Source organism: Carassius auratus, chromosome 38 (genome assembly GCF_003368295.1).
Source record: "Carassius auratus strain Wakin chromosome 38, ASM336829v1, whole genome shotgun sequence".
Lineage (NCBI taxonomy): Eukaryota > Metazoa > Chordata > Actinopteri > Cypriniformes > Cyprinidae > Carassius > Carassius auratus.
The window spans coordinates 18486938-18506521 of record NC_039280.1 but is presented as its reverse complement, the minus strand read 5'-3'; the positions used below and the strand labels follow the sequence as shown (position 1 = coordinate 18506521).

Genomic DNA, 19584 nt, shown 5'->3' with positions numbered 1-19584 from the left:
AAGAACAAAGAATGATATTCAAATAATGTTCCCTGTAAGTGGAAATATTGTAATCAGAAGTTCAAAACACATGAATGAAAAAAACAGTTGTATATACATATGGGAAAGGGAACACAAACTGATGAGTTGTGATGTTGGAAGTGGAGTGTTGATTTAAAATACTGCAGAAACTGATGAATAAAATAGATTATATCATATTAAATGATTTTCCAAGTTATTTTGATTTAACATGCTGTATTTCAGTCATTTTATAGGTGCAGGAGTGGAAAGTGAATAACTTGACTTTAACTGATTGATTTACGTAACTAATTATTTACATAACTAATTTTAATATGAAATTATATTTTCAATAGCAACCGGGATGCTTCTAACGGCAACTGCAAAGATGCACTGTCTTAACTGATTAGCGAATGGCTCTTTCATTCAGAAGGCGGGGCTTCCTGCGATTGCGCAGCCATATTGAGCAGTGCATTTTTCCCCAATCAAAACTATTCGAGTGCCATGTTTGGGGTATTCTAGTCTTTGATTCAGAGGGACTTTTCAGGGTTTGAGTTTCCCAGGTACATTTGAAAGCAGCATAAGAATTTTTCAATAGCCTCCTAATTAATTTTTGATATAGTTTATTTTAGGGCTGTTACATACTGTATGAAAAAAAGGTAATTGCAACTTTTTTTCTAGGCAATTTCAACTTTACAGATATAAACTTCGTAATTGTGTGAGATGACGTCAGAATTGGAAGATATTTTACAAAATATTATCAGAATTATGTGAGATAAACACGCAATTGCGAGTTATAAAGTCAGAATTGTGAGTTTATATCTCACAATTCTGACTTTATAACTCGGAATTGCAGAAATGAAGTCTGAATTGTGTGATATTTACTTGCAATTGCGAAGTTATAAACTCCCAATTCAGAGAAAAGTCTTTTTTTCTCCTCAGAACTGGACTTTATAACTCATGATTGCGAGTTTATATTTCACAAATCTGACAAAAAAAGTCAAAATTATGAGAAACAAACTCACAATCGCAAGAAAATAAGTCAGAATTGCTAGTTTCTATGTCCCAATTCTGACTTTATAACTCGCAATTGTGAGTTTATATCTCACAATTCTAAAAAAGGCAGAATTGTATTTATAGGATGCAATTCTGAGAAAAAAAAATGAAACAAAAAGTCACAATTACATTATTCTTTTTTTATTCAGTAGCGTAAACAGCCTTCCATAGTTAAAAGGAGAAGTGGGATACAGTGGAGAAATTATTTTGGATACAGCTAAAAAAGGCTAATGTTATATAAGTTTCAGGAAATTATCAGGTTATGAAATTAATACCCTCCCACCACCAATCAAATTTAAGCTATGCCAATTAAGCTAATTTGAATTGGAATTTAAGAGACACACAAGAAATGTTTAGTTTTTTGTTTGTTTGTTTTTGTAATTTTCCAGTTCAGTGTATTTGAATTGTGGTAATACCAGCAACATCTGCATTCCTAAATGTACTTACTAAACCAATATATAAAATATTTACCAGATGGCAGTGAACGGTCACCACCGAGCCATGACACAAATGAAAATTGAACCGTTACACCCCTACCAAATACAGCACTGAAACTTACCATCCTCCTTTCACTTTACTCATCATATAGCAGCTGTTCCCTATCAAATTATGACTAGTTACACACATTACAAATTAATTATGCAAAAGCTCAGTACTACAGACAGCTGCAGGTGGGTATGTTGCATCAAAGAGGCAGAAAGCAGCGGGGGACCGCGTGTGGATGTGAGGGAATACGTAGGCGAGGTGTAGCACAGGTTGAGCGGGGTCAAGGACTCAAATGTCTGCAAAGCTCTTATCTTAATTTAATGCAGGCGCCGAGCCCGAAGATCTCGCTCTCGACTTCTGCAGTGTATTTGTATAGCTCCCAGAGTGATAGATAAAAGGGGTCATGTCCATCACCTCAGGAACGAGAAGAAAGTAATAGAGATAAAATAACAGGGTATGCAAAGCCAGAGATGAGATTTCACATCGAGTCCCCAGTGTTCAAACGCAAAGCAGTGACAGGACGGTCAATGTGAGCAACTCAATTATTTTGTTGAAGAGTCACAGTCTCAGGCATGAGTGAACCTCTTGGCCACTCAGCCATGACAGCAGCAATTAGCCCTGCCCTGTGTAGGCTGTGAGGATATCCCTCCTTTAAATCGGCCCATCAAAACCTATTACTTTTGTGAGATCCACTTATAATGTTAGACAAGTCGTTTATTTCAGTCTCAACTGTTAGATAGCACACTTACAGTCCATTCACTGAGCATCTGATGCATAGGCCTACTGCACTCAAAAAAGACAAACACTCTTTCAATCAAAAGTTTTTTTTCTTTTTATATATAAATGGTACTAGGCTGTCTTCAGAATGCATCCATTGATTTGCCTTGATAAGAGGAATTAAACCTTTTTTCCCCTCAAATATTTCTTTGGAATAAATCAATATACTTTCACAGTTAAACATACAAAAATGTTGATGATCACAGAAAGAGATGATCTGATCTACCAACTACTTGGTGACACTGGTCTGGTAAAAACAGACATCAGTTCTTCCTCTTCAAGTGTATCCAGATGTCTTCACACAATAGTTCTGCTTATCACCACAGCTCACACCCTTAGATACTAGATGGGGATATTCAACGCCTCTTCTGCCAAACTGCAGGGCTGTCATAAAGCAACCATGTGTATTCCTGTTGATTAGCCGATCACAGTAAACCACAGCATGACAGTTTCCCCCCGAAAGATCAAACGAGCAACCATCCAACTGTCTGGTTTTCCTTTGTCAGCACAGTGACAGTGGCTTCTCTTGGGGCTTTAGACACGATGTACATAAGCAGAGCCTGACAGACTCAAAATCTGCTAATATTAAACATATATTTCTAACCAGTATCTGCTTTAACACATTGGCTTTCAAGGAGGTGGGGGGATGGGGGTCGGGTTGCTGACAGTTATGTAACATCTTTCAGTTCAGAATTAAGCCGTTTCATCACTGTGGGAAACTCAAACCACAGGAAAGTCACACAGTTTAATGTGACAAAACATGAAGTCGCAACTACCGCCTCAGAACTGGTTTAATATTGATTTTCAGGCTGATTTATCATGGGATAAGCTCGTGATGAATTGACAATTACCTAGGAGTGAGATATTTGCAAGGTACTCTATACACTCAACTTAACGACCTCTATTTAGTTAATGGTTTTAAGATTATAAACTTTGCATGTGTGCTATTTAACATCAAAACAAGGAGGAACCTCATTTTGTCATGTTTTCGGGCAATAGTCAGTCAGCAAACAAAGAAATGAACGTAACAGTTTTAGAGTAACAGACTTACAGTTAATATATGACCTGACATACGAACGAGTAAGTGATAATGAGGCCCCTGTGATACACAAGCGCAGAGCACAGCAGCTCTAAATACAGACACATGGCTGAGAGAAACAGGAGTAAGACGTAAATAAAGTCATGCACGCAAACTAAACACCCAGACAGGCTTACAGGCCCACAGCATATGACACAGGAGACATACCAAAAAATGAAAGAGCTGTACTTTGCATTAGCTGTATTTAGTATAGCAAGGCGTGAACAGACCACAGTATCTGGAAGATCTTCTCATGTGAAAACCGAATTAAGAGTGTCCAACATATGGCAATTCTATGAAAATATCAACCATAGCATAAAAAGAAATCTACAATTTTAGCATAACTTTTAAATTGTGTTTTACTGGAATAAAGTGCTTTAACAGAGTTTTGAAATAAACTGCATTGTTTATCTACAGTGTGCGATAATATGAACATTTTCATATCTTTATGGCTTCAACAGAATATAAGCCTTAGTTATATTTACAAATTAATTATTTATACACATTTAACGTAAGGTTAAGTTAATCTCGAAACAAAATTTAACATGTAAGTTGAAAAACTATTACTGAATAAAAATGTTCTGCATTTATTTTTGTTACTGTATGATAAACTTGTATCAAGTCAGACAATACCGTGAGTAGTTCATCCCATTATTTTATATCCATGTTGCCTATATGGCAGAAATATTGATGACTAGGTTTATACTTCATTTCAACCATACCAAGCTGTAGTATGTGCTGCACAAACAGCCTCAGTGACAGAAAAAGATACATAAAGAACACTTCTGCTATGCAGCCCTGCACTATGTGGGCAGTGTGAAATATGTAACCTTTATAATAGGCATTAATATGGCCGAAATATATGTGCATTGCTTAAAAGCTTTCTTTATTCTACTTCTGCATGAAGTATGAAACAAGCCTTAGTTCATCTTCCCAAATCAAAACCTGACTATATTTTTTTCAGATGTTCTGTCTCTTTCTACAAATCAGATTAAAGACACAATGGATCAATAAACTGGTAATTAGTATTTTTTCAGGAAAGTTACATTTTGAATGCAAATGTCACGTCCGAAAAGGCTTGAGTCTTTGGCTACTGGTGTGTGTGTTTGGAGGAAAGACTTTTCTCACATCCAAAGCAATCACACGGTAGACAGCTGCTGGAACAAAGAGTGCAAAAAATCAATGACTGCTGTCTATTGCATCAGTGTGAATGAGGGATAAAAGCAGCTTTCACAGCTTGAGTGTAAATGTAATAATGAGAGGGGGTCAGTGTGCAGGTATGCATTGTTGGAATGATGAGAGGCCCTCCTAGACATTAGCCTCTTTTCTGACCATTTCCTTGTATTGGCAGTGGTTTCTGGGACAAGCATCACCATTAGGACACACTGTATAAGGGATTTGAACAAACCTCTAACTTTAAAGGTGCCATAGAATGCAAAAATCTCTTTTATAAGGTGTTGTGTTGCCTCAGTGTAGGGCTGGCCGACATGGCATAAAAAAAATAAAAATAAAAAAAATCCCTGATTTTTTTCACAAAAATCCGATTTACGATTTAAACAGATTTATTTATATATTGAATAGATTTATAAAGGAGACAAGATGATTGAAAAAAAAAACTCTTACATTAATGCTGGAAAGACCTTTATATAAACGTATATACAGTATATGTGCAGTGAGTCAGTGTCATGGAAGTAGGACAGAGCAAGTGTAAATATATTTTCTAGTCTATATTTCCATCTTGTAATGCCGCTGGTTTAGTTTTATTTATTTTTTTATCATATAAAGGAGTAACACTTCTGTAGGTTGATTTTTGGTGTGTATGCTTGTGCTGCCGCAGTCTTGTTCATTTCGTAGGGTGAAACATCTCTCACACTTAGCAGCTCTATGGCAAACACGTGGGGGGACAGTTGGGCCCATTGAGAACTACGGGAGCCCTGAGTGGCGAGTCGGTGGATGTTAAAAAGAAAAATGATTTTCTTTTAAACAAATCGATGTAAACTACATGCAAGTTAATCAATGAAATCAATTTATCGCCCAGCCCTTGTGTGAAAACAACCAGCCTATAATGAAGGGTTTTTCCACACGATATCAAAACTTGAACGCCACAAATAGATTTTTCAAAAGGCTTTGACTTCATTGAAAAAAAAAAAAAAAAAAAAAACGGGCAGTGCATATTTCAAAATCAAAAACCATTGAGTGTATTTTATATCACTGGTTTTCAAAAAGGAACAGACTAGAAAATTTTCGATTTCATTTTCATTTCTTGGAGAAGAGGTTGTCAACTCTGGCCATTGAGATTTCTCTGCAGAGCTTATAACTCTTACGCTAATCAAACACACCTAAACAAGCTAATCAAACTATTTAAGATTACTAAGTTTAAGTTTATCATATTTGGAGCAAACCAACTTGATGGAATTTTGGATGTTGTAGAAAACCAACTGAAAATTTAGGATTTTCAGGGCAAAACTGCCCTGTCTCATATTGGAGTCTACTAAGCTGACTGATCAGTTATGTTTTATTAGAAGGAGTTCAAAGAGTTCTGCTGGTGTGCCTCTAGGAATAGGGTTGGGAAACACTACCATAGGTGTTTGGACATAGTCCTGGTGGGCGATAAAATGGATGAAAGTTCTTAAAGAACAGGCCTGAGCCTTTATCTTGGACCAGAATATATGATACATGAGCCAGTAAGCAAAAACCTAGCAGCCACCCACTTCTTGCTGACTCTTCATAACCTTTTGGAGATCTTTGAGAACACACTGATTAAGATGAATTGTGAAAAGACGGGTGTCATATTCCAAAGGGCCACCTACCAGCAGTTTAACTCCAACTCTAATTAAACACAACTGAACCAGCTAATCAAGGTCTTCAGAATCATGAGGGCTGCATCCGAAAGCCTAGGCAGCTGTCTTGCTGCCGTATGAAGCAATGACTTTGCAGGCAGAGTTTTCGCACAAAGGCACCTCATGAAACTGTTTTCGGACAGGCTTCTGAGGCAGCATATAGGTTTAATGATCTACAAATATAATCAAAAGTGCAAACAAATAGTCAGAAATATACATTTATAAACAAACCATCAAATGCAACTTTCAGACACCATCTTTATTATTTTAGCTCAACAGTCACGGAATGGAATGCACAGGATTTTGGGATATCAAAGGCAGAGAAGGATCCATCTATGTTGCCTTCAAAATTGTCCGGAGATCAGAAGTAAAGCAAAATTTGAGTTTGGACATGCCTTGATGCCTTCTTGCCTTAGAATTTTAGAGCTTTCGGACGTAGCAGAGATCAGGGCTGGGCAACTTCGGTCCTGGAGGGCCGCTGTCCTGCAGAGTTTAGCTACAATCCTCATCAAACACAACTAATCAATGCTAATCTCAAGCACAAGGGTTATCCAGTTTATCTCATGAAATATCATCTTCCTGCAGTACTTGGGTCCAACTGTAATTAAACATACCTGAACCCAGTAAATCTTGATTACTACAAACTTTTACTGATCTGAAATACTGAGGATAAACTCTGCATAAAGGTGGCCTTCCAGGAGCAAGTTTGGACACCTCAAGACATACTGAACAGTCTGTGCTTTTATCTCAAACAGGCATGTAGGTGTATTGTGGTGCAATAATGTGCAATGTGGGACATTGCCAAAACCTCAAGAATCTGTTTGAGAACCACCTACTTTTAAACAAGAAAAATCTTTCTGACCAACATGTAAAGCCAATTTTTGTTTCGATTTTAAGTGCTATTTAAAAGGTTTTATCAGAAATACTTTATTCTACACTAGAAGACCAACTTAAAAATTCAGATATAAAATTCTAGTAGTTTCACAGCAGTTACAACAACTTTATTTCCAAATGGACTGGTGCACCCCAGTGGCTGTACAATGGGCAGACGTCTGTCGATAATATGGATGAACTATCAGTCCATAAATGTACAGTAAAGTCCATTAAATGTTTTATACTAGGATATCTGAGAGAAAAAAACTAAACGCGTATGCTGTATTCTGTAAGAATGACAGAGACCCAGAGTTCAATACCCCCAGCAAATAGTAGAGAAACCCAACGTACTCTCTCAGTAGGCTCAATAACTGAGATAGGAAAACTCTTAAACTGGCTGCCCATGAAGAAACAAATATAAATTACTTTGGTTCTTCATTCATAATGAAAGACCCGTAACTTGGCAGCCCTACAAAAGATACACAGAGATTGCAGGAGTGCCCATTCTAGTCGACACACTTTAATAAATGTAGGGGAATGATATAAAATTCAGATTGTCATTCATATTTACACCTGTTGTTCACACTAACATTTTCTCAAAGGCGAAAAAATGGGCATATGCTGCAGAGCTGCGGTCACTAAAAGATAAACAAAGCCTGTAAGAGCCCTGTAAACCTCAGAGGTCCTTACAATGTCAAGCAATTACAAGGGACATTTTTGAGCTTGAAAACAACGCCTCCACTCATTTTAGCAAATTACCTTTTACTTTCTCTCTACTCTTGATTGACATTTTCTTTACTGTTTTCCTGACATTTTCAAAGTATGCCCTTTTGCTGGGAAAAACAAGAAAAAAGATTATATTGTCCGGTTGTCTTCCCGCCGCAACTTTCGCAACTTTACAAAGCAGGTCACGTGGAAAGGAATCGACAGTGAATATTAGGAGAAAGTGTGTGTGTGGAGGTGCGACAGACAGACAGACAGACATACAGAAGAAAGAGTGGACAAAGACAGATGGCGGAGAGATGCCAGTAAACCGTCTGACAGCAAAGAGCGGCTCTGTCGTATGCTAAACAGGGAATTAGACAGTTGCTTCCTGAAAGCCTCTTTAACATCTCATTCTCATTCACCCTCTCTCATGCACCTCTATTAGCAGATCATTCTCAAGGCTCAAGTTGTTCTTCCACAAGAACATATCCTGCCGCTAGCTGCTTCAGTTCAATCTAAGATGATTAAAGAAAGCAGCTAGCTATACACTATAAAATTATATATATGTATAAGATGTTTGTTGGATCTCTCTGTTTAAGTGCGGCCAATTTATTTCACATGAACTGTGGGAACCAAAATCCTATATTCTGAATTTCCCACAACCCAATGTGTGTAGGTTTGTGTATCTGTGATCAATTCATCTCAGCTTATGAAAACAGCCTATACTTATTGGCCCCTGACAAGCCCCATAAGGAGTGTGAATGGTCAATTAGTTGAGTTTTCAAGTGGAGAAGAGGTCTTTTTATGACCGCGTTTGAGTCCGTTATTAGTCCTGCACTGCAGAAAGCTCTGATTATGTTACTGGTCGCTGGATAGCACTTAGCACTCTGACCTTGACAGAGAAGCCAACCCACATTTTTTACTTGAGACTTACCCCAAAAAATCAGATACTCCATTGGCTATGCAATAATGTTATGCAACTTCTTGTGAAAAAAAAAAAAAAATTCCCATTGAAACAGTCTTCAACAAACATTTATTCTAAGTGAACAGAAAGGCAACGTTTTTTAAATAGTACCTCCTGACTCCTTTACAAACCCCATGCTTGAAAAATCTAGATCTTGATTAAATCTTGGTTACAGATGCCATTTTCTTTCCCTAAGAGTTGTTCGTTCATTTTTGTATGGAAAAATGTTTGACTTAAGACAACTTTGTTGAAGTCCTTTTTGAAGAGCACTTGATCCACACTATAGTTTTTTTTTTATTATAGAGAAAGATTCACTGAATCACAGTGATGTATTGATGTAGGGCTATACAATCCAATCACTCGGAAAAGAAAATATGATATGGGCTTGATGAGTAAGTCAATACAAAACCACATTAGTCTGGGACTAAGACTACAGCAGCATGTTAGAGTACACCTTGACAACAACCTGAGAGGCTAACTGCCAGAGCTCTTAACGTAAGGTGTTAGTGCCGATCAGCTGGCTGTAATATTTCACAGATCACACATAGATGAAGGGAGAGTGGGTGCATTTCATCAGGCTGAATTGGATCTTCCTGAAAAAGCACCGTGTTTCCACAGCAACTCCATGGTGACTGGGAAAAGTGTGAGGTCACAGGCGCTGTGAATGCCGTCTCTTTTCTCCTTGCCCACCTGAAAGCAGCTTGCCCTGAATGTTCATACTTTTCTTTCGAGCTGCGCGTGGAACACTTCAGTCTAGATTTGCATGCCTTTGTGGAGTCGCCGCAGGCTCAGTAATTTGCCAGTGAAACAAATCTTGTTTGTACGTGTCTGTTTTCTGTCTGGGTAATAAGAGGGAATCCTCAAGGATACCCTGGTGAACCAGAGATTTGGGCACTGAGGGGTTCTGTCAGAAGCACTGATCCTGGCTATAGATTTACTCGGTTTTTCTCTTTTTACTCCTACCTTGATTTTTTTCCTTCTGTTCCTCTTTTAGAAAGATCAAAAATACCAATCAAGACTGCAGAGCTATAGAGAAAATCCATTTGTCGGCTCAGCACTTGAAACGTGATACACTTTGAAAATATGAAGCAGTGGAGAAGAGTGGTCCATTGCAACCATCATGAACTGCAGAACAGTTCCAAATCATTTGACTACCCTCTAAAACTGGTTTGGGTTTTTTTTCACCCTGGGTTTAGCCTGTTGGGTAATTTTGATGTTATTAGTGTTTGGTAGTATTGTGTAACCCACGGCTCGGTTTAGATTCAATTAGAGCTGGGCGATATATCTAACGATATGATCATGCGCATCTAGTCAGTTAATCTGGTTCTGTGATTAGCGCTAAATCGCCATCAGCTGCTTTCAAATGGAGAGGCGCTTAATAAACAGAGCCGTAGATCACTGACAAGCTACGCAATATTGCGCTCTTTATCAAAAGCGATTAATCTGGGATAATGAATGCGATATTGCGTAGCTTGTCAGTGATCAACAGCTCGGTCTATTAAGTGCCGCTTCATTTGAAAGCAGATGATGGCGATTTAGCGCCAATCACGGAACCAGATTTACTGACTAGATGCGCATGATCATATTGTTAGATATATCGTCCAGCCCTGGATTCAATGACAGTAGAAATTCAAGATTCTTTATTGCCAATATACAAGTGTACTGATATTTGAGCAATCTTAACAGTGCAGTCACATGTAACTTAGTGCAAAAACATCTAAGCATCTACATCTGCAATACAGTTAACGATAATAGTATGTCATTAACAATACAATACAAAGAAAAGCAACACACACATACACACACACACACACACAAAAGTGCAAACATGGCATACAAATGTAAGCCTCATGTACTCAATACTGTATTGCACAGTTGACACGTGACAGAAAAGTATGCATTGTTTGCATTCAAAAGGCTCCAGTCGGTGGACAGTGATTGCACTGGAATACTGCACAATATACATGATATTGCACACTATGATTAGGTGAGTGCAACGGAATGCAAACAGAACTGAATAATTTAAAGTGTAAAAATATGGAGTGAGTGCACACTGAGGTATACAGTGGGGTATTAACTGGTGTAGCTTGAGCTATAAAACGCCCCATCAGCTAGGTGCATTTCTCACAAATGATGTACCTCTTCACAAACTACCAAGCCTGCTGGGTTACAGTAACCTAGTGCTGATTTGCAGTTTTAAAACTGGATCAGTTTACCAATGGTCATTTTGTCTCTTATCCAAAAACAAAACTGCTGTCTGAGGAAGAGGTTGTCTTTGTGAATAAATGTATAGTTTGTATAAACTAGTATTACTGCACAGAGTGCATCTGTAGTTTCAGGCTTTTTTAGTAAATGTACCGAGGTTTGCTCTGCTACCATTATTTTACATTACCTGTTATTAGCATTTGTTGTGCATGTAAACACAGACTCATTGGATTACCCACTGTGTCTTAGCCCTTACGTTCTACATCTCCTCGGTTTCAGAATGAAGGTCGCAGTATATTGCAACAGTCTAGTGGTTTACCAGTTGCTAAGGAAACTTGATGTGACGGTTTACACCAGGGTGACCCTCACACAGTCTGTTCTGCCTACTTAACCCATCTGAGAATTAACTGTTCGGGCCATTAATGAGCATGTCAGGGTTTTCCTTTGTGTTCATTTCCCTTGTGACACATAGAATCATGCACGGCAAATTCTGTGTTTGTGTGCACTAGAGCTCGCATGGCTACTTATTTTACTATTCAACTAGATGTCCACAACATTAGCCAGTGATTACCATGCAAAACACACAGAGAAGTCACACATTTGACAACCATAACCCCAAAGTGTTAGTACTTCTATTTACAGGAGCTTAAGAATGCATGCACTTTGACAGTGAAATTAACCTTGTATCATTATGAAAACATTCAAATTATGGATGTGCTATGCTATATTTTTTACAGACGTTCAGATACTTTAAATGATCAATACTATATGCCATGCCAAAAACAATCTGGTAGATTAAATTGAATAAGCATGCAAAAGTAAAAGTGTGTTTATTCATCCATCAGTGGTAGTGGGAATGCCAGTATCACTATGAGCAGGGCTGCAAATCTCCTGCTCAAAAGCCAAGGCTGACAGGATGATCCACAGCGCATACTCCCCCATCAAACAGGCTGTTTTCCCCAAAGACTAATTTGACAAACAACACAATTGTGCCTTAACCCTCTACTAACCAAGGCAACAAACAACTTAACCTCATGCTTGCAATTACAATACCCGTTTTCATTTCCAGTTACGGTTCACTGTGGGGCTTAAACTTAACGCATCACCAAACAAATCAATTGTTTTACAAACAGTTGAAAATAGTCTCCATGCCAATAATTCTCCAAGATGGCATTCATCCCTTGAATGACCTACTATCTATCTTCTAGGGCAGAGTAGTATGACAGAATATAAATTAGTCAAGATTTTCCTGTTCATATTCCATTATATTTGCAAACAGAGAGCAATGAAGAAAGAAGGAATAAAGTGGAATGTGACCTAAACCAGTCGAGTCAAGAATTTCCAGCAATTGGAGGTGGAACAAGGAAGCTAAAAACTGCACTCTCTAGCTTCAGTCACTAGTGCCCCTCTTGAGATCAGGGGAGTGAGCTCTTAGAAAATGGCCACCGTTACACTGGCACAGGTGTCCAACCGCACTCCCATCTGGGTCACCGCACCAATGTAACCCCTCCGGTTCTACTCCCATCACTCGCTAAGTGAGATGAGAACCAGTGATTCTATCATGGGAGGCGGGTGCTAACAAGGACACAAAAAAATGCCAATTCAACTTGTGTTGAGCAAATGCAGAAGAAACAAATAAATAATTGACAATAAATAGTCTCTCTTGTTTGATGCATTTAATTTGAAATGCAAATTAGCTTGAATCAAGATCACCGAAATGAAATCTAAATTATATGAATAGACAAGAATTCCTGCAAGATTCATATCAGATTATCGCTTGCTAAATTTGCTAATAGCAAGTTGTTTGGAATGGAGGTGATCTCTTTGGTTCACTCTTTCAATTCAGCTGCAAAGAACATTCTCAATGGACAATGCACTTGCTTTAAACCTGGTCCTGTCTTCTTCACCTGTAAATTTTGAAAGCGTATGAATGTGGTTGATTCTGCATAAATTACTTTTTTTTTCTTCTTAAGAATGGTATCATGAATGATTCCCAGATAAAGCTCTGGGGTCTCATTTTAAAAACTCTCCATAGATTTCATCCTGAAAGGTTATGTAGACACAAAAGCTAGATTTTGCACCAGAACCAGAGCAAAATCCCTTTTTAAATCCCAATCAGTGGAAGATTGTGTTTACGTGCATTTCCACCTCGTCTCCTCCCCGAAATCACTATATATGGAGCTTAAAACGCCTAGTTTTACTATGCATAACCTCATCTGCATTTAATTTCCATACTTATTCCCTACATGTGACACCATGTTTAACACAGAGACATTAAGGAAATATGAGATGGGGACTATAATGCCATTTGTTATGTTTTATAATAAATATATAAAAATATTGGTCCGTACATATTACGGCAAGTTTATTTTTTATAAATCACGATGTGCGTGGAAAATTGTGCACGCATGTTTCTATGCCCATTTTGTGCGTATGCAACGTTTATAAATGAAACCCCTGAACATTTCTTCAATGAGGTCCAATGTGAGACCCAATGTTCAACTCAGGGGCACTGTGCGGCTACAGAGTAATGAAACAGTGGGAAGCTGAGTCATCTACATCAGGAGCACCATTGCTCAGCACACACACAGCGGCACATGTTGAATTAAGGATGAGAGCGGTGCACAACTGACCTCATTATATCACACACTTTGGTTCTACCATGAGAGCTGCTTGAAGCACTTATTCTTATGACTGCTCATATAACATACAGTATAATGGAAAGCTTAGAAGGATAGTACTGAAAGCCATGTGGAGTCCAGCAGATACTGTCAGTACCTTCCTTCAGAACAAATTAACCTTCGGCTACATGGACATCATGAACAATTGCTTTTCTGAAAAGGCTCATATGATAGTACTACAGCTAACCCATATAGGTCTGACAATTAGGAGCTTTGGGAGATCTCTATCTTTTAAAAACACTTTCAACCAACCACAGTGACCTAAACAAGCCCTATCATGTAGAATAACAAAACACCATGTCTTAATGACAACAGGCAAATTAAAAGTTCCTGTCTTGGGACAGTGTAATATTTCTGTACATGGCAAACTTGCCTCTTGGATGTTTTGGATTCTGCATGGAGGACCCATGTTGATTTCTACATACACAAGAGAAGAAAATCAATTTTAATTTGACTGCTGTCATTAAGACAAACATGGTGGTTTTGTGGTCTAATTGACTAAATGGCAATTAAAATGAACATTTTTACAGTTATCTTCCACTAACTGTCGTACGCATGTTCATGAGAGAGTGGCATTCTAATGGATGAGGTAGGACGTAGTGAGAATATGCTAGGCTCACGAGAACCAAGTTTTGTTTAAAGGAGTCATCGGATGCCTATTTTCCACAAGTTGATATGATTCTTTAAGGTCTTAATGAAAAGTCTATAACATACTTTGGTTAAAATTTCCCTCTATAGGGTGATGCACAGTTATCTGGGAGACTTTAAACTTTAGCCGCATTTGTCATGAAAATTGTTAACTATCACATTATTAGGAAAGGCGATTTGCAAAATTCATAAACTTATAATCACTTCTTCTGGAGGTGAAACTGGATCAGGACTGTTTCACGTAAAAATACACATTTAGGTAGATTGGAGGACAAATTCCCTTAAAAAACAAACATACTCCACTGCTTCTTCAAATGTGGATCAAATGTTGAGAATAAATGCTGACGATGCTATGTTCATTATTACTTCCAGCAACAAACACCTCAATCGCTTAGGAGACATTGTTCTCTACAACCGCTGTGGCATCAAAACAATGGTGGACTGATGACAGTTCAGCTCAGCATCAGTTTGTCAATCAACAATCGTGGGAGTGGCCAGGGTCTGCATCACTCTGACTCTAAGAACGGCTTGATTTTCAGTTCAAACAATATGTAAAAGTGAATCTTGCATCCGATTACCCCTTTAAAGCAAAAGAAAACCAGTCTCTTCTTGGTTTATATCAAAATCCTACAACATTTGCTTACATCCTACATCATCCACTGGAATGCCACTCTCTTGTAAACGGAGGTACAACAGTTAGCGAAGCTAGCAATTACGGTTTATAAAGATTTAAATATTGATATTTGTCAAACAAATGCATCATTTCACTTCAGAAGGCCTTTATTAAATCCCCCGGACTCAAGTGGAGCACTTTTTATGATATATGGCGGCAGTTTTTGGGGCTTCAAAATCTTAAACCCCTATTTGCATTCTAACATTGTTTCACACTTTATACACTCAATATTACAAGTGTATACTGTTGCGTAACCAAGGTTAAAAGTACAGGTTTAATAGATGATAAACCAACATTAAGCAGTCTGAAAATCTGAGGCAGCATATTGTGCTGAAAACCATTCAACAGATGTTAAAAACCGATCTGGCAGATTAATTTCTGTCTCTCACAGGTTTCAGCTGCTCTTAAATAATTATACCATGAAGCATTGTGACTAATGTATCATGATATCATGAGGTAAATGTGGGCGAATCTCAGCCTCATACCAATTTGCTAAAGGCAAGATTTTGGAGAGGATTTTGGAAGGGGAATCTGTTTTTAATTTTTCCCACCTATTCCTAGTCACTTGAAGCGCAGAAAAATAAATAAATAAATAAATAAAAAGAACAGGAGCACCATGTGACCATAAACTGTAACAAGAGTGAATTAGAAGGAAAGTTTTGGATCTGATCTAAAGCAACGAGTTCCTTTCAAAGACTACATAAAAGAAGCCACAATCTCTGACGGAAAATCATGGGATGCCAGGATAATCATACACTCTCAGCAGTAACTTTAAAGATGATGTGAATCAAAACTCTTGTCCACTACCAAGTTTACCCTACAGTCTAACTCAAACTAATGCACATGTGAAAGCACATCCGAATAGGCCGAATCCGCACGTCGTTGTCTAAGCTTTAGTTTTCCAATCTTACATCCCCAGAGGAGGCACAGTGAGTCTGCTTTGTTACAGTTAATAAAATCATGCCCCAAAGGCGAACAGATCAGTTTGAAGGATGGTTTTGCTTTTCTTGGTTTTCCACTGGGTAAAATTTTCCTCATTCTTTTCATTTCATTCCTCAGTCACCTTTCTCCTAAACAACCTCCCCATTACCCAACATGCTTAGCTTCTGTGTAATTATATCGATTTCCTGTTGTGATGCAAAGCTTAAGTGGACGTGATCTAGCTCCACAGAGTGTGCCTCCCCTCCCTTTCCCGTTTTACTCAATGGGGGAGGAGGTCATGGTGCAGACAGCCCACCGAGACACCCACGACAGGCCTGGCAGGACAAGGAAGTCAGATGGGAGCTTGCAGAGCAACTGTGTCCTTGGGATATCGGAGTCAAATACACACACACACACACACACACTTCTTTAAACCAAAAACACAAACAGATCAGATAGCCGGTATGAAGTCACAGAGAAGCCTGTGGTTTTGGGTTTCACATTTGTCTACTGAATGCTGAAGAAATGGCCAGTCGGGGTAATCGACTAGAAACACAACATTGTTTGTTTACAGCTCTCTCTAAGTTCTCCACGGTAAATCTGGCAGAGCACTGTTGTTGTGGTAACTCTTTACAGTGTAAACACAGATTTCAGGTCATCACGTGGATGCCAGGGCTTGTTTGTGAAATTTTAATTGCACTACTTAGCCGAGTACAATATGCAAGTAAAGATTTCCCTTAACCCCTCCGTTAATGATTATTCATCTTTAAGCATGCAACCTTTGTCATCGTACTCTCGATTGACTAAAACAGGTTCGATGAAGGTGACTTATACTTGCTGTGGAAGTTTTCAAAGCTGTTTACACGCTTCACTGAGGAGTAAAACTTTAAAGGGGCAGTCCACCCACAGAAAACCTCCTTTTCCCATTCTTTTTTTCCCCCTTTTTTAACACAAATGGACAAATGTTGAAGAATGTACCAGCTACTCCTGTCCATTTAATGATCCACATTGTTGATCCTACCATTATGACAGCTTTTTATGATGAATGAGCTGAAATTTAAGTCATTATTTCCTGAAAAGTTGGCCTCCTGCTGTCTGTATCCAAGCAAGGCATCTTTAGGCACAACACCTTACATATGACATCAAATATGTTGCAACATCAATGCAATGAGACCAAACAAACTTTGGTCATTTGTAATATGCAAGAATTCTGCTACAGAATAGGTGCAAATTTACAGGACTATTACTTGAATTTGGGGCTGTTTCCCCACACGAAGTTTATATCAGTCTTTAGAAACTTTATATAATGCACAAGTTACATGGAGTACCTTGATCATGTCTCTATAACATATATTTATTCCCTTTTTTTACTTTGGAGCTCAGCCCAGATCCTCATTCACTTTCAATTCAGGGGGGGAGTAACCAGTACATCTGTCAGCATTTCTCTTTTTGGACTAAATACAGGTTTGGATGGAATGACATAAGAGTGACTAAATGATGACAGAGTTTCTTTTTTTTTTCAGATTATTATGCGATGTAATACTTTAACATTAATTTAATTCAATCTTCCTTCTGTCTGCCCATTGTGTGCGTTACATTCACTGAAGATGAGGATGTGGCCTTTTACATTGAAATACAAGGAAGAAGTATTTCACACAACATGAACTGTTGACATTACAACGGATCCACCACAAAACCATCTACCAAGGTCACTGTGTGTCACTTCTCCACTTATTTCCCCCAAAATGTGATGGTTTCACTTTAGATTTGGGTACATTTAAGTACTTTCTAAATTCCAAATCCAGCCCCTATGACCTTGGAGACAAGCTATCAGGGTCTCGGTAACATTCCCCAACAAAGTGAGTCCTTTTGCGCAGAACGCTGTATACGGTGTCTCCCTTACATTTTTATTTGCAAAACAAACATAAGCCTGCAAATGTCAATGCCCTTCACTGTTAACTCTGCACATCCCACACAGGGGCTTCTCACAAACCTCCATAAGTTTGGACTTCAAACCAACACTGAGAAGAAAACCAAAATATAAAAAGTTCTAAATAAATAAATCCACCCTAATTAGCTCCACATGACCATTTTGAACAAAAAAGGAGGGGAAAGTAAAAGGTGGAAGGTGGCATGGGTCTTTGAAAAGGTAAATAGTGGTTACACCCTTGTAATGCTATGGCTAACTAGGCAGTGCATGCAAACAAGATACAAGCCATAAAAATCCTCTCATAAGAGTGACATGGGCTGGAAATGCAAATGGCTAATAAAGTAATCTCACTCAAAACCTCAGTAATATGCAAGCCTTTATGATGCAATCAATGCAAATCGGTTCATTTCCAGATACTCTGTGCAGTCATGCCGAATACAGACTTAACCAGAGATTTCAAAAGTGACTTACAAAAACATCAGTGTTCATCCCATGCAGTAATGTTGCTGCATGTGTCAAATTCACTTGTCGGTTTAAAATGCCTGTACCAACAAGGTTTTAATGCAAAGTGAACACATTGGTGTCAAAATATGCTTCTATTTCTCAGCGTTCACTTGAATCCTTATTTGATAATGCTGCATACTTGAATCCTTGTTCTGTAGTTTGTATGCGCTCCATATCTCAATTGTCATTTTTTTCTTAATAACTGCATAAAACAAGTAAACTCACAATTACTCTGAAAACACATATCATATATCAATAGTGATATCATTGACAAATACTTCAAGTCAACGAGATAAATAATGTTCACATAAATGATTTACTTTTGTTTAGTGAATATTAATATTAGTCTTCCATATTTTACTTGCATTCACAATTTCACACTGACTTTGGAAATTCTGGAAGCATGTCAAAAACGAGTTATAGGCTAACTAACACTCAAACATCATCATTGCCTGTTTTTTAGATAAAAAGAAGCACGTGAAAGCAGGTGCAGAAGTGATAGAAGCAGAGGGGGTGCGGATGTACTGGTTGGAAATATGACCTTCAATGGCTAGAAATATGCATCACAGCAAACCTACAAACATATTATGTGTATAAAGCACATCACATGCAAAAGCACATGTAAAAACAATTACCAACCCAGTAATGCATCAATTCAGTACTTACATCAACCTATAGTAAACGTTCAACATACTGCTTCCATCCGAATGGAATCTTAGCTCGGATGACCTTCGCCTAAAAGCCTGATTTACCCAGCTGATGCAGATCCTCGATGAACAGAAAGATTTGTTTTCCTGTCAAAAGTAATGACATTGTGGTGTGTCCAATATTCACCAACCAATCAGATTGCCAGGTTTTGTAATAGTGTGAGAATCTAGGGGAAACTTCAGAGCAGAGGGGTAACCAACCGCCTCCCTCATCCATCACCATATTACTCACACTGGCCTCCATTACTGCCTGCATTAAGCATGACTTGCACCTACGGGCAGTAGGAAAGCACAGTGTGCTGCCCAATAGCAGCGAAGAGGTTGAGCTTTCATCTAAGAGCACTTATACTAAAAGCAGCTCTAATAACCTTCAATATTGTCACCCAGAATATTAAATATGCCCCTGTCCTCTCCACACTTAAACTGATTAAGTAGGGATGGACCTAAAGATGGCTGTAATACACAACATTGCATATGGGATAAGTGAAAAGGTCTTTCTTAAATTAAAGCTGAACTTTACATTTGCCATACATTGTGTG

At 38.3% G+C, this 19584-nt stretch overlaps 1 protein-coding gene across 1 annotated transcript in view; it reads right to left on the bottom strand.

Moving 5' to 3' along the window:
• The window catches only part of mcu (mitochondrial calcium uniporter), a 66275-nt gene that overhangs the window by 41369 nt on the left and 5322 nt on the right, over positions 1-19584 (bottom strand). The window lies entirely within an intron of this gene.